At 37.7% G+C, this 15,160-nt stretch overlaps 1 pseudogene; it reads right to left on the reverse strand.

Annotated features, from left to right (window-relative positions):
- Positions 1-481: 481 nt before the first annotated feature.
- Positions 482-805, reverse strand: LOC101341519 (ubiquitin-conjugating enzyme E2 C pseudogene; annotated as a pseudogene).
- Positions 806-15,160: the final 14,355 nt, after the last annotated feature.

Consider the following 15,160-nt stretch of genomic DNA (forward strand, 5'->3'; position numbering starts at 1 on the left):
AAAAAGGTGTGAAGGAAACTAATGGGCAGAAGGATTAGGAAAAGTTGGAAAGCATGGACAAAGATGTAAGAAAAGCAAATGAGGAAAAGGGAAGTAGGTCAAAGCAACCAGAGAGGGTGGAGTTAGTTAGAAATAAAGAAGGAAGATAGATGAATGGAAGAAAATAAGACAGAATAATAGAAAATTCCTGGATAGATTTTTTTTTTTTTTGCAAAAAAAAGTTTCAAAATTTGCTTATTTAATATATGCATCACAAGGCTCAAATGGAGACTTCATTTAAAAAACAGAAACAAACAAAAATGATACTACCGCTTAAGATACAGAATCTATACAGAAAACAAGGAGAGGACACACTACCTAAGGAGAAAAATAATAAGAAAACACAAGGAGAGAGGCTGGATGTACTGGGTCAGGGCTCTTGGCTGGAGACCTGCTTTCAGTGGAATTCTTGCAGGTACTTTTTAAAGGCTGTGTGGTGTTTTCAGAGCTGGGCAGCATGTATGTTCAAAGGGTTATCAATGTTGGGCCCACCCAGCAGGTTCTGGATGGAAACGAGGATGATCTTGGTGTCATACGGGGCACACAGCTTGTCCTTCAGGATGTCTAGGCAGATGTGACCCTGAGTGTCCATGTTGGAGTGGTAATAGGGTGTGAGGAACTTCACTGTGGCTGCATCGTAACGGTAGTTGCTGGAGAACTCCAGGGAGAGCTTATACCTCAGGTCTTCATATACCATACCAGCTGCTCCATAGATGGTCCCCACCCATTTGAAAAGACTGTGATTCAGGGAAGGCAGAAATTCCATTGTTGCCAGGTATCATGAAGCCATCAACTCCTGCTGTAGCCTCTTGCCCACAGAGCCCTCCACAGAACCCCACCTGGGTTCGGTTTCTTTACTGGCGGTGGTAGCAACACTGGCTGTGGTGAGGTGGCAGTTCTGGGAGGCCATTAGGTGACACTGTCAAGGAGACAGGAACTCCCACTGGATAGATATTGAATTTCTTTTGTTTCTTCATTCTTCTCTTTTTCTTTTTCTTATTGTGCTAATTATACATGTAACAAAACATTTGCCATTTCAGGATTCTTCATACATACAATTCAGCAACATTAAATATGTTCATCATATTGTTCAACCATCACCCTTATCTGTTCCCAAATTTTCCCATCACCCTTAACAGAAGAAACTCAGTGTCTCCTTAGCATGTTGTCTTTCTTCCCCTCTCTCTCCCACCCACCGCTAGTAACCACTGATAAACTCTGGTCTTTATGCATTTGCCTGTTCTAGATATTTCACAGAAGTAGGATCATGCAATATTTGTCCTTTTGCGACTGACTTATTTCACTCAGCATAATGTTTTCAAGGTTCATCCATGTTGTAGCATGTATCAGGACTTCGTTTCTCTTTGTGGCTGAATAATATTCCATTGTATGTACATACCACATTTTGTTTATCCGGTCATCTGTTAATGGACATTTAGGCTGTTTCCACCTTTTGGCTATTATGAATAGTGCTTCACTGAACATGGTGTACAAGTATATGTTTGCATTCCTGCTTTCACTTCTTCTCGGTCTACATGTAGGAGAAGAATTGCTGGATCATATGGTAGGTCTATGTTTAACTTTTTGAGGAAGTGCCAAACTGTTTTCCAAGTGGCTATGCCATTTTACACTCCCATCAGCAATAGGTGAGGGTTTCTTCCTTTTCCAGCCCCACTTTTTCCTAATTATTTTAGTCAACAGGTGTTATTCCTTTATGATTCTTTCATCTCACAGTTGGTCATACCTTCCGTAGCTACTCTAAACATGGCCACCCTAGCCTTTCTCTCTAGACCAGCAGTTCTCAGCCTTGATCGAAAAAATTATACTCACAAGGGGAATATTTAAAACTGTTAACACCTAGCCTCGCTCCACATCAGACCTATGCTATCAGAATCTGGGAGTATGACCCAGCATTGGTATTTTAAAAAGCTACTCCGCTGTATCAAAAACTACTCCCTTCCTACTTTCTGTCACCAGAACCATATGATAAAAAAATTCTCTCAATATTGTGTTTCTTTTGCCTCAAATTTCTACAAATGTTATCACTGGTATTTCTCTTCTCCCCTGAGATCCTGGAGAAAAATTGTCCTATGTCATTCCTAGATAATGTCTCCATGGGCTCTGTTGATTCGACTACTTTTCATTTCCAGTAGTAACTGGCTGTATTGTCACTTCTCATTTCAACTTTTCCTTTCCATAGACTTCTTCCTCTTAGCCTAAAAATTGCCCCAAATATCTTCCTTATTAAAAACACCCTCTCTTTACCCTCCTACTCCAGATATCATTTCCTCTTCATTTTCACCATTAAATTTCTTCTTTCCAGAGACTAACATATTGTTTTCATATTTCATGTTTCAAGTCAGGTTTAACGTCCAAATCCAGTGACACTGTTCCCTCAAAGGCCACCGATGACTCCCCAGTGCCCAGACTCTATGGCCTATCCCAATTCTCATTCAGCCCTGTCTTTCTGTGCCATTTGACAGTGCTGGTCCCTCTCTTCTTCTGATACTCTACTGTATCCTCCTTGACTTTGGTTTAGATGTTCCATCTGCCTCCTCATATCAGTCCTCTAAACTCACACCCACCTTTCAAACTTCATTTCAAACTTTCTTTCATCTAAGAAGTTCTTATAGGTATATCATAGAATTAACTTCTATCACTATTCACAATAACCCTTCCTTTTATAATTAGTCATTTTAGAGGTTTTCAAATGCTGGCTTAGAAAAACTTACATTCATTTTTACAATTAAACTTTTTTTTTTTTAATTCCATAAAGAAATACCAATGTGTCTTGGAAGGTTATTTGAATGTGAATAACAAGGTAGGAATGAAGGCCAAGGCTGATTCTCAGGTGTCTGGCTTGAGCAAATGACCTTTGACAAAGAGCAGGTTAGGGGAGTGAGAAATGCAAATCATTGTATCTGAAAGCATGCAAGATATCTGTGGGTCATTGGTACAGACTCAGAAGACAGACAAATATATCAGTTTTTGCTGCTGTTGGGCCCATGGAAATAGATTTATTTCTCTATTGAAAACATTCAAAGTGAGATGAGGTCAAGGACAGAGCCTGCAGACATCAGTATTTGAGAACCAGACAAAGAAAGAGGTTCTGACTTCCTATTTAGATAAAAGTCACATAATGGACAGAATCAAATACTTGGAAATATTTGATACCATATTGATAGATTAGAACTTTTATTATATTTATCTTTTATGTGAAACAAGGTACTGTGTCATAAAAGGAAATTAAATCAATCTAGCAGATGCTGTGTTCTTCATAAAATTACTATAGTTTTGTTTTTGTTTGTTTTGTTTTTTTTTGTTTTGTTTTCCCCTCAGAACTTTGCCTTGTGGCTCTGCTAGTGACATTTGAAATTTTCTATTCCTTCCCACAGAAGCTAGTATTTCTACAATATCTGGTCCTGTCCTTTGGGACAATTTCTGTCCCTAGAGAAACCTGATGGCAAGCACCTGGAGCCTGAAGTACCTGTTGAAAGTGAGGTTACATATTTGCTAGAGAATATTTTCAAGCTGACAACAATTGGTTTCACCAAAAAAAAAAAAAAAATAATTTAGAAGAGACGATGTGAAAAATAAAAACCCATCTTATCAAGTATGATTACGTCCTCTCAGTTTTCAGGCCTTTTCTGATATCTCATCATTATCATCATCCCTAGCATTTTTGGAGAACATGGTATTTGCTATTCATTGTGCTAAGTGCTTTACTCTCTACAACAACTCAGTTATTACCATTTTTAAAAGTAGAAACTGAGGCTTAGAGCAATTTGCCTGTGGTCACATAATTAAAAGGTGCCAGTGCTCGGCATCAGACATAGATATAACTCAAGTGCTTCTAACCACCACAGCTGCTGTGTCACCTACTCTTTGGTGCTGCCACCAAACCTTGTAATATATTAGAAGCTCTCTTAAACAACTTCCACTTAACCAGTTACCCAGGCTAACCAATACTGTCCATTTCCTTGACAGAACAAATTAACTAATGTCTAAGGCATATTGCACAACGTGGTTCCCATGTCTCTGCACTTCCACTCCCACAAGCTGGAGCTGTATACTTACCAAGAGTCAATTTGTCCGCAGAACTATTTATGCTAGTTATACACATTATTGTACTTGTGTGTCTTAATTAAACGTTATGAAACAGAAGGCTTAAAGAAAGGAAGTTGTTTCTATGAAGGCAAAGTTTAATAATTTGAAACTACTTTGCAAAGATGAATTGCTTAATAAACTGCTGTTGATCAGGTATGGGAAAGACATTAATAAAATTTATAAAACCTTCTTTGGCACTTAGATTGCTTTTACAGTCTCTAAACTCTTGCTTCTCTTTTGAAAAAGCTAAAATTAAATACTTGACATTGAATTACAGTTGTGGTAAATGAAAAAAAAAAGCAAAAACAAAAACAAAGCAGGTCCTCCAATTAGCAGACACACACTCAAAAAAAAAAAAAAATGCCTTGCACTACATCAAATGAACATGGGTTCATAAATTTTAAATTTAAATAAAATATTTAAAATATATGTTGGTCATTTTTTTATGACCCACAACTTTAATCAACTTTTTTGATTACTTGACCAACTACTGGTCCCACTCACATCAGATAAGAGGGTTTCTACCTAACATCTAATACTGCACTTTTGACAATGTCTTATTTGCTAACATATCTGTCTTCTTACTGGATTGTGAACTCCTTTACTACATTATCACTGACATCCCAATCACTGATGTGCAGTGTTACATAGGAAATAAGGATTCATATACAGCTTCACTTACTTCCAGATTCCACATTCATTATGATGAGTTATGGTATTTATGTCAGCAAAAATTAATTACATAACATGGGTAAAACAGCAATGAGAAGTTGAGGGGTTTATGCTGTTTCACAATCTGCTTGCCTATATATTTATATACAAGCACAATGCATGGCTCTGTAAAGTCTGTAGTTGCGAATACATGACTTTGAAATATATTTAGTATTTGATGTTTTAGTAACATAAATAAATCTGATAATTTACAATAGTTTAAAATTAAAATCAAGACCTTTGTAACCTTGACCTTAGGAAAGGTTAGGTAGTCAGTGCCCACACTGTCTACCTCCAGGCCAAGAATAGTTGCAAATATCACCTAAAACACAGCTGCACTTCCACCCTCTAAATAATATGCTCTATATATCTTAAAACTGGAAATAATTACTTTGGCCTAAAGCCTCATCCCCATTTTAAATTCTTGTTCGGTTGTATTAGGAAGAGAGCTAGTATTTATTGAACACCTACTGCACGGTAGAGATGGGTTACATGAAATGTAAGTGTCATAGCAACACTGTTGTTCTTAGGTGCCACTGAATCAGTTCTGACTCATAGCAATCCTATATACAAGACAATGAAACACTTCTCGGTCCTGTACCATCCTCACAATCGTTGCTATGTTTGAACCCACTGTTGCAGTCACTGTGTCCTTTCGATCTGATGGGCTCATCTTCTGGCACTATCCCAGACAATGTTCCACTGCTATTCATAAGGTTTTCACTGGCCAATTTTTTTTTTTTTTTTTAGAAAGAAGTAGATTGGCAAGTCTTTCTTCCTAGTCTGTCTTAGTCTGGAAGCTCCACTGAAAATTGTCCACCAAGGGTGACCCTGCTAGTATTTGAAATACTAGTGGCACAGCTTCCAGCGTCACAAAAACGCACAAGCCACCCAGTCAACAAACTGACAGACGAGTGGTGGAGAGCAACACTGCTTGGTAGATATTATTACACTCCTTTTACAGATGAGGAAACTCCAACTCTAATAAGAGAAGTAATTGTGCAGTGTTAAATAGGAAATAACGATTCAAACACAGCTTCACTTACTTCCAAATTCCACATTCATTATGATGAGTCATGGTATTTATGTCAGCAAAAATTAATGACATAACATGGATAAAACAGCAATGAGAAGTTGAGGGGTATAGGCTGTTTCACAATCTGCTTGGCTATATTATATTTATATACAAGCACAATGCATCGTTCTGTAAAGTCTCTACTTGTGAATCTTTTTCAGTATTTGCTACAAAGTGATACATAAAGTACATAAAAACTCCTGCAAGTATATATTTGTCATTCTTCTGCTATTATTTCATGTCATGCCAGGAACTCCGCCTATTCTTCAGTGTTCCATTAGATGCACTGAATTTCGTTTTCAACAGAAGTTGTGTCATGTACTCATCGTACAATGCTGGCGGTTCATAAAATAACTTGTTTTGGTGAACAGCCCATATTTTAACATTTAACATCTTACCGATTCTCTTTATCCTTTATGTAATTTGGTTGAACTGTTGTGAAGACAGCCAATAGCAGGTTCTTGGTTACATACACATTTGTATGCATGTAAGAGAAAGAGAACATTCAGGCAAAGAATAAAATTTACTGTTTGCCTTGTTTGTCAAACCAATAACAAGTATGGCCCACTACATCTCCAGTGCTTTAACAGAGGGAGGAGGAGTTTCTTCCTTTCTTTTATTAAAGGACTTCAGTGAGACTAGGTCTAAATATTAGGTATGTCTGTTTTTGCCCTCTCCAATATGCATATTCTATTAGTAATTGAATAACAAAAGCATGTTTTAGATGGGTAAAATTACAAACCTTGGAGAGGAAAATGACTTGTATAATGAGAATGCTACCATGCACTTGACTAACACAGCTCTGGCAGGGACAATTAGAATATAATTTATCACCAGAAAGCACACCAAGATGCAGAATACATAATCATCTTATCAGTAAGCTGAGAGCAGTGGCAAAACTCATTTGAATTAAGAACCAAAATTGTAAGTCTCAAGGAAATTATAAGGTGTCAAGCAATCAGCAAAATTAAGATAAATGCTGAAAGTCTTTCAAGATGTGTTTAATTTTTTTCGACTGAAGCCTGTTCACTCTACAAAGGGTTAAAAACATACGGCAAGTTTGAGTATGGGTGGCTTGTTAGAGGCTATATATGTGCCTGAAACAGAATAAAATTTTCTACTTTTTGTTTCTTTTAGAGAAATAGGTATTTAGGTATCAAAACTATAAGTAAAAAGTGATGTTCATATTCTGAGAGCCTAACATACATCCTTCAGGACCTAAACTGCATTTAATGTACAGTGTTTTGGATTTCTTTAGGATTAGTTTTCATATAAGTTATGATATAGTTCCAATTTTACTTTGTTTTTAAGGAAATCTGTGTTGTGTATAAGCCAGTTGCCACTGAGTCAATTCTGACTTATGATGACCCTGTGTGTTTCAGAGAACTGTGCTCCACAGGGTTTTCAAGGCTGTGAGCTTTCAAAAGTAGATTGCCAGGCCTCGCATAGGGTTCGAATTACCAACTTTTTGGTTAGTAGTTGAGCACTTAACTGTATGCATCACCCAGGGACTCCTGCGTTGTGTATAAACCATCATTATGGTCTTTTAGTTTCAGTCTCTCCACAGTCTGCTGCACTCCAAATATATGTGTGTGTGTGTTCATTGTTGTATTCTGTCGAGTTGATTCTGACTCATAGTCACCCTACATGACAGAATACAACTGCCCCAAAGGGTTTCCTTTATGGGAGCAGGTCTCCAGGTCTTTTCTCTCATGGAGCCTCTGGTGGGTTCGAACCGAAGACCTGTCGGTTAGCTGAGTGCTTAACCATTGTACCACCAGGACACTGTGTGCACACACATATGGCACATTGAATTATTCTTCCCAACCATTTTCACCTGTGCTTTTGCAAGAGACTTGCCTGGGTAGGAGAGGAAAGAGTAGTCTCATTTACCCAACCATTCTCCATGGAGCACCTCTCAATAAATACCTCAGCCCGCTGGACATCCCCCATCTCTCACTAGGAGTGCAGCCTTGAGCACTAGGTGTATCCTTGCAGGAGTAGCATGGACGTGTTTACTCCTTTTTCTCCTCAGTGTAAATAAGTCAGGATAGAGTTTCCCAAAAGAACTTTTCTAAGTAACAAAAGAAAAATAATCGAAGGAAATTCAAAAACATAAAAATGAAACACATTTATAAAGTTGAAGTGTCTGATTCAAGGATAGCTAAAGGCTACTAAGAGGCAAGTGGAGCCAAGGATAAAGAATATGAGACTTAAAATAACTAGGATTGATTTAAAAATCTTTGTTCTGCTTTATGCTGGATATGCGTGCTTAGATGACGCATGTAACCTGCTGACCCTCAGTTTTTGTTTTGATTTGTTTATTTTAACATGAAAATGTGACTAGTAACATCTACTTTACAGGGCTGTTATAAGGATTAAAATTCTGGATGCTAACTTTGATGTAAACTCATAAGTGCTATCCAAAGTAAGACGTTTGTTAATCCTGTTGAGGCAGCTTGATCAGGAACACCATGTTAGACACTGTTACAGTTGGCTCTGCCTTTCAGGGATGTAGAGATTCCTTACCTTTCATCAAAACTCACAGGTGGATTTAATCACAGTACCGTCTAGGACCTCTCCAGTGAGTCCTGTTTTGCATCTGAGAACCTGACCCTAGCCCACAAGTGAATAAATAAAAACAAAAAGGTTTGCCTGGTCCAAAAGCCCAGTGCTTTTTAAAAGGCACACTCCCCGCTCCACCCATAACTTGCTCCTCCTCTCTACACTCAACTTTAATTCCTTTTGTAAGTCATGTTTTAGTGTTTCCTTCATTTGGATAGCACCGATGACAAGCTCCCATATAACCCACTGAAGCCAGTTCTTCTCAAATTTAAGGTTGTCAGTTTTATATACAACCAGAATATTCTTTTCCTCTCTCATGCTCTTCCTTTCAGAGGAATGCTCTTGTCAAGTGAGTGTAGTATTACAATATTTCAATACCTTAATCATTTAAAATTAATATTATGCACATAGTCATTCCTTCATATTGCTTTAGATCTTTCCTGTGAACAAAGCTAGACAGATTAGTCCTTGCACTGATAACCACCATGACCAACACAAGGCCTAATGAAGGGAAGAAAGCAGGATTGTAAGAGAAAGAACTCCCATCTACACCAACGGAGGCTTTGCCTAATACAATATTTTCATTATTTTCTTCTTCTCTAAAGACTGGATAATGTCTTCCTATTTTAATAGGCTAAAAATCTTTGCAGCAAAAATACAAGTTTCTGATAGTGTGACTGTGTATGTTTATGAGTGACAGTGAGAGTGTGTATATTTGATCTGATCATCACCTCAGGATCCCTTTTAACCTTTTCCTAGTTTATGTGTCTGTCTGAATGAGGCTTAGTGTAGCTTGGTCTTTACATGTAGCATCAGATGTCACTAAAGTACTTACATTTTGATTGGCTCAGTGGTTCCATGGGGAACTTAGTATTCCTGTAAAGTTTCCCAATACAGTCCTTAAAATACAAAAACCTCTTTAGAGAACTGCAGCATAGCTCCACTGATCTTTAAATTTCTGAAGGATAAGAGGCTTTTTTTTTTCCTTAAAAAGTTGCCTTGAGAGCTATGATCTTCTAACCCCATTTCAAGCTCTCTGTACCTCAGCCCTTTAATCGGAAGAAAACAAAAACCTTTATCCATAATTCATTTAATCCTCAAAACAACTTTGTGATATGATACTAATATTATCCCCATTTTACTGATGAGAAGACTGAGTCAAAATGAGATTAGTCAACTTAAAGTGCTACAGCTAGTAAGTGGCAGAGTTGAGTTTTGAACCCAGGTTCAAAGTTTCCGAGTTCTAGCTCCTAAACATTGTATATACTGCCACTCGAGTTAAACCGCTTGCTTAATGTCTTCATTAACTCTTAAGTTCCATGAAGTCACAAACTATTTACTTTGCTCAAAGGGCCTAGTACATGGTAGACGGGCAAGAAATAGGTGTTGAATGAATAAATCATAGAAAATAGCTTTCTTATCCTTGATTCACAGAAGAAGAAACTGAAATTTAAAAAGCCAAAATAATCTACCCAGAATCAAGCAAATAGATAATATATCCATGATTTGAACCTGGACCACTCTGACTCCAGATCTCTTCCTCATTCCTTTTTTATATCATCTGTATCTATTTCCATATCTATATCTATGTCTATCACTTCTGTCATGAGGCTCTTTATACTCAACATCTCCTGCTGGTAATGGTGGTGTCCTTGAAGTACCTTATGATGATGATGACGATGACTGTGATGATGATGAAGAATCAATCTTAGTACCAGAAAGAAACAAAGGCAAAAACAAATAAACAAACAAAAAAACTAAAGTCCTACTCCAAGGACATAATTTTGTTTACCTTAATTAAGCCATGAGGCCATTAGGTATCAGTTATGCAAATTTTGATGTGTTCAGATTAAATAGATCTGCTGTTTTAATGGCCAGGCATTATCGGCGTAAGTGAAAAACTCACTCAGTCCAGTCATGAAACATCAGCTATTGATTCAATGTGGTCATTAAAATAACACTACCTAATCTACAGTGTTTTGACTTTTTTTGTTTAACTTTTTACTTTTTAACTGTACCTTTGATATTGCATGAGATATCCTTAAACAGGAAAGGGGTAAAATAAATTTAACTTAAAGAAGGCAGACTAAACTGAAAGACATCAATAAAGTCATAATAAAAATGCAAAGGAAGTAAATCAGATTTGCTCTTATTCTTTATAGCTTCAGAGCTTGAAATGGAATAATTCATATTTTAGTAGCCAGCTGGCTAACTAATTATTGGTCTCAATGGAACAGCACTCATGTCAGTGGCAGCAAACTCAGAAAGCCATGATATTAGCAGTGATGTTCAGTGTACTTTTATCCTGTTAGATTCAATTGTTTTGGTCTTAAATAAGGAAACTGAAAAGGAATTGGAAAAGCAGACGTTTGTTACCATTCAGGGTCAGCTGCAGGCACAGCCACAGGGAATATCCACATAAATAATAGTCTGTTTCTGTGCAGACACGCGGGTGACTCATGCCCAGACTGGCTATCTGGGCTGAATTGCAATTACTGGAAAATTTCACAATTTTCTACCTCATCTTCTGAATAATAAGAAAGCACAAATATTTATTAAAGGAACAAATAAAACATTTATTTTGCTGGTTTGAGTGACCTAATCTAATGCTTCGATCTCTTGATCGATAAAGGACTAAAATACCTTCCACTAAGGTAACAAAAAAGGGAAATGGAATCAGTAAGCTATGTGCTGACAAAAATCTGTAAACAAAGGCCAAACTAAACTATATTGTCTTTACTTTCATTTCTTCCTCCCTTCCTGTTGTTGTTATGTTGTCAAGTCTATTCCAACTCATAACGACTATATAGGACATAGTAGAACTAACCCATAAGATTTCCTAGGCTGTAATTTTATGGGAGCAGATCGCCAGGTCTTTTCTCCTGTGAAGCCACTGGTGGGTTGGAACCGTGTGCTTAACCATGTCGTCACCAGGGCTCCTTCCTCCCTGCTTACATCCACTTATTCATTCAACAAATATTTATTGAGCACCTATCACAAGCAAAGCTAAGTTTGTGGATATGTATGCTGCATTACCAGCCTGTTTAAGGAAGCTAGGACACCATATTGAAACATGGCAGTATATGGTGGCAGATAACATTAGAAAGAATGATAAACAGTTCAAACAACTGTGACAAGCGAAATTAGAAGGAGAAAACATCCAGCTTGGGTAATAAAATGAAGCCTCTGAGATCCTTCTCGAATCTTGTCAGGACCATTAATCAATTAAAACTCCTTTTTTTATACTGTCTCGTTTTTCTTCGCTTCCATCTTGACCGTTTATACTCCATTGTTCAACATTTCAATAATACTATTGAACACACTCTAAGCGTACTTATTTCCCTATCTTTTGTTCACACTGGACCTGAAAAATAACCATTCTTGCTAAGCCCATCTATTGATTCCCTTCCTGCTTGTATTCTTTGCCGACATTCCAATAATTTTTGTCTATTTGTTTATTTATTTACTTTTAGTGATGTTGCTCTGCAATCGTATTACTCTGCAATGCCTATTTCAGTGTCTCCATTCTCTTCAAACTTTTAACCTTGCTACTTCCACTTCTTCCCTGAGGTCAGCAATTGACATTGCCTACTACCTCACGGGGAAAATGATGCCATCAGTTGGGCACTTCCTTGATATTTAAATCACCTGCTCTGAATCACCAAACATACACTACTTCTCTTCTCACCCATCTCTAGCCTCTCTCTTTTTTCCAGGAGAGGAAGTGGCCCTCTTTGCAAATACCAAATCTCCCAGCTATGCTTTTGATCCTATTCTCTCCTACCTTCTCAAGAACTTTACATAGCCAAATATTTTATTCCTATATTTTCCAATTTTCCCTTTAAACCTAAATACTTTTGATGGCTTCTAAGTTCTCTCAATTCTCTCCTAAGGAAAAAGCTAAATCCTTATCTGACTCCCTGAGCCCCCTTCAGCCATAGTGAACTTGTCAAAAACATTGCGCATATTTTGCTGTCTCCATTTCCTCATCTCCATTTCACTAGTCAACACATTCTAATCTGGCTTGAACTCCCACCATTCTACCAAAATGGCTCTCATCAAAGTTCCCATTGATCTCCATGTCATTATATACAATTTTTTTCAATTCCATCTCATTTGATTTCTCAATAGTTTTTGACAGTGTTGAACATTATCTCCTTCTTAAAACACTTTCTTCTTTTAATTTCTGTTACATCACATCATCCTGGCTTTCCTTCTATATTTGTCCACAACTTCTTCGTGCCCTTGGCATGATCATTCTCTTCTACCCAGGAGGTAATTGTTGGACTTCCTTCAAGCCAGGCCTAGGCTCTCTTCTGCTCACTTTTGCATCTCTCCCTAAACAATTGCATGGCTTTAGTTACCATCTATATGTTTTTATTGGACGTAAATCTTTTGCACATTCTAAGATTTCCTCAATTGCCTCCTTCTTTCTCTATCTTGGTTAGTGCTCCAACTGCACTTTGCCACACCTCCACTTCCAGGTGGATGCTGGAGTTGTTTGATTTGGCTGTTAAAGTTTGAATAGTATTTTAAAAGGTAAAGTATAGAAGTAATGGAAATTATTACAGTTATCTAAAGTGGCAAAATAAAGGCACAAACTCTTAAGAAAAAAAGATCAAGGCAAATTTTGGAATCAGGAAGTCAATATCAAAGCAGTGATTTAAGATGGCAAACCCCTACTCCTGGGGCTCTGTGCAAGCTATCTTTATAGAGAGAGACTATGGAAGGTGGGACACGATGTCAGGTATAACTACCTTAGGCTTTCTGTTTTGGGGTGATAAAAATTTTAATCAAGATGACAATAAGAATTGGAAGGAAGAAAGGGCCCCAGAAAATATACTGAAAGACAACAACTAAATGTGTGCTACAGGATATGCAGCAGGTGATTCAATCTCAAAAGTCTCCTTAAGGATAAACGTGATTGGAAAAAGAGAGTCACTCTTTAATGTTCAGAATGAGAGTTGCAAATGTGAAAGCACTTGGGAGAGAATTCTGGTATGTGCATATTACTTTGGAAGTCATAGCTAAAATTCTCAGTCTAGAAGTTTTCCAAAGAGAAGAATATACAGAAGAGAAAAAAGGCCAAGGACGAGATCTCAGGGAGTGCAAACAATGTTAAGGAAGGAAACTACAAAAGAAGAAATGTAATATATGCAGGGCCAGATAAGCCAAGGAAAGGAAGCAGTTCAAGAATGCTTTCAAGAATGCTTTGAGAGGCTAAGGGTCGAGGGGAGATGAAAGTATTTGGTAAATTTTGAAGGATCTTTAGTCTGTACAAAGGATAAAGAAGAGATTGATGAAAATAGCCCTGTCTTTTAAGAAATGTTGTGGTTGAAGGAATAAAATGTGATAAATTGCTAGTTTAAGGAGGGTGGGGGGAAGTTGGTGAAGAGTTGGTGAAGGGTAGGGGGCATAGAGAGAGGGAGATTGTGCTTTTGCTTGCTTATTTAAGGTTAAGGGAAACTTGACAGTATGATATGATAAAGAAGTGACTAAGTGAGAAACAGAAACTAAAGGAATTAAAGGAACAGGGAAAGGTAATTATAGAAAAAAGGAAGGGCACCTTGTCTTAGGAGCAGAAGGTAACATAATGGTTGAAAATAGATCAGTTGTTAGGATCTGAGAATGATGCACTCGGAAGTCTATTCCAAACGGATGAGATAACGTTTCAGGGCACTGTTGGAGAAGAAACGATAAGAAAGGAATCAGATCACAGACAGATATTCCTCTCCTAAAATGGCTATAAATGGGCTAGAAAAGGAGAGACTGTCAAAATAGTTTTTTTAGCATTCCTTTTGGAAAGTGATTAATGATAGTAAGTTTTGCCCAAATGACTGTTGTGTCTATTATATTTAGAAAAGTCTAAACCTGGGAAAGCAAATAGGTTTAATCTGTCAAGTCAACTTCCATTGATTAGTAAACCCACAGTGGGATTGGAAAGGATTGTGAGGCCCCGTTCTAGCTCAGCAGGAAAGCATCCTGTGATTGATTAGCAATGGCTGCTTTAAGCCAAGCATAGAGGAGTGATATATTTGCTAACTCGGGAACCATAACTGTAAACTATGTAGTCCAATTTTCTGATACACAGATCAGAAACAAAGCAGTATTTAGATATTCTTCACAGGTTTATAGGAAAGTAGAAAAGTGAGACAAAACCACTCTACTTGAAGAGTCCTAAGCCGAAAGGTTTGGACTTTGGAACTGGAGTTTAAACCTAAGAAGAGGAAAATCAGACTCCACTGGTTTCTCTAATCTGTGTTTGGATTTCATGTTCATTTCTTCCTACCAAATTCATCTGGCCTGGCTTGTAAACAAATTTGAACTTTATATTCCAAGAAGTGTAAACCAAAATTTGCATCACTGTTCCAGATGGTTTTCTGATATCCTGTTCAGCAGAAAGAAGCACTCTACAGTGGATTAGCAAGCTTTCAAAATGTACTGTTTTTAGTGGGATGAAGGGGGGAGAGAAAGATGGGCAGGGAACAGAGCAATGGTGGCACTATACACAGAGAACTCTCAACAGCTGAGGCAGGGCAGGTGGGGTCACCATGTTAGAACACCTTCTATAGTTTTGGGCCATTATAGTGACACTAATGTTGGTCAGTGGAGCTGGGAGGAAAGCAGAGTGTGGGTGTGGGACAGCAGGGCACAATCTTCCCA

The sequence above is a fragment of the Trichechus manatus genome, unplaced genomic scaffold (assembly GCF_000243295.1).
Source record: "Trichechus manatus latirostris isolate Lorelei unplaced genomic scaffold, TriManLat1.0 scaffold00156, whole genome shotgun sequence".
Lineage (NCBI taxonomy): Eukaryota > Metazoa > Chordata > Mammalia > Sirenia > Trichechidae > Trichechus > Trichechus manatus.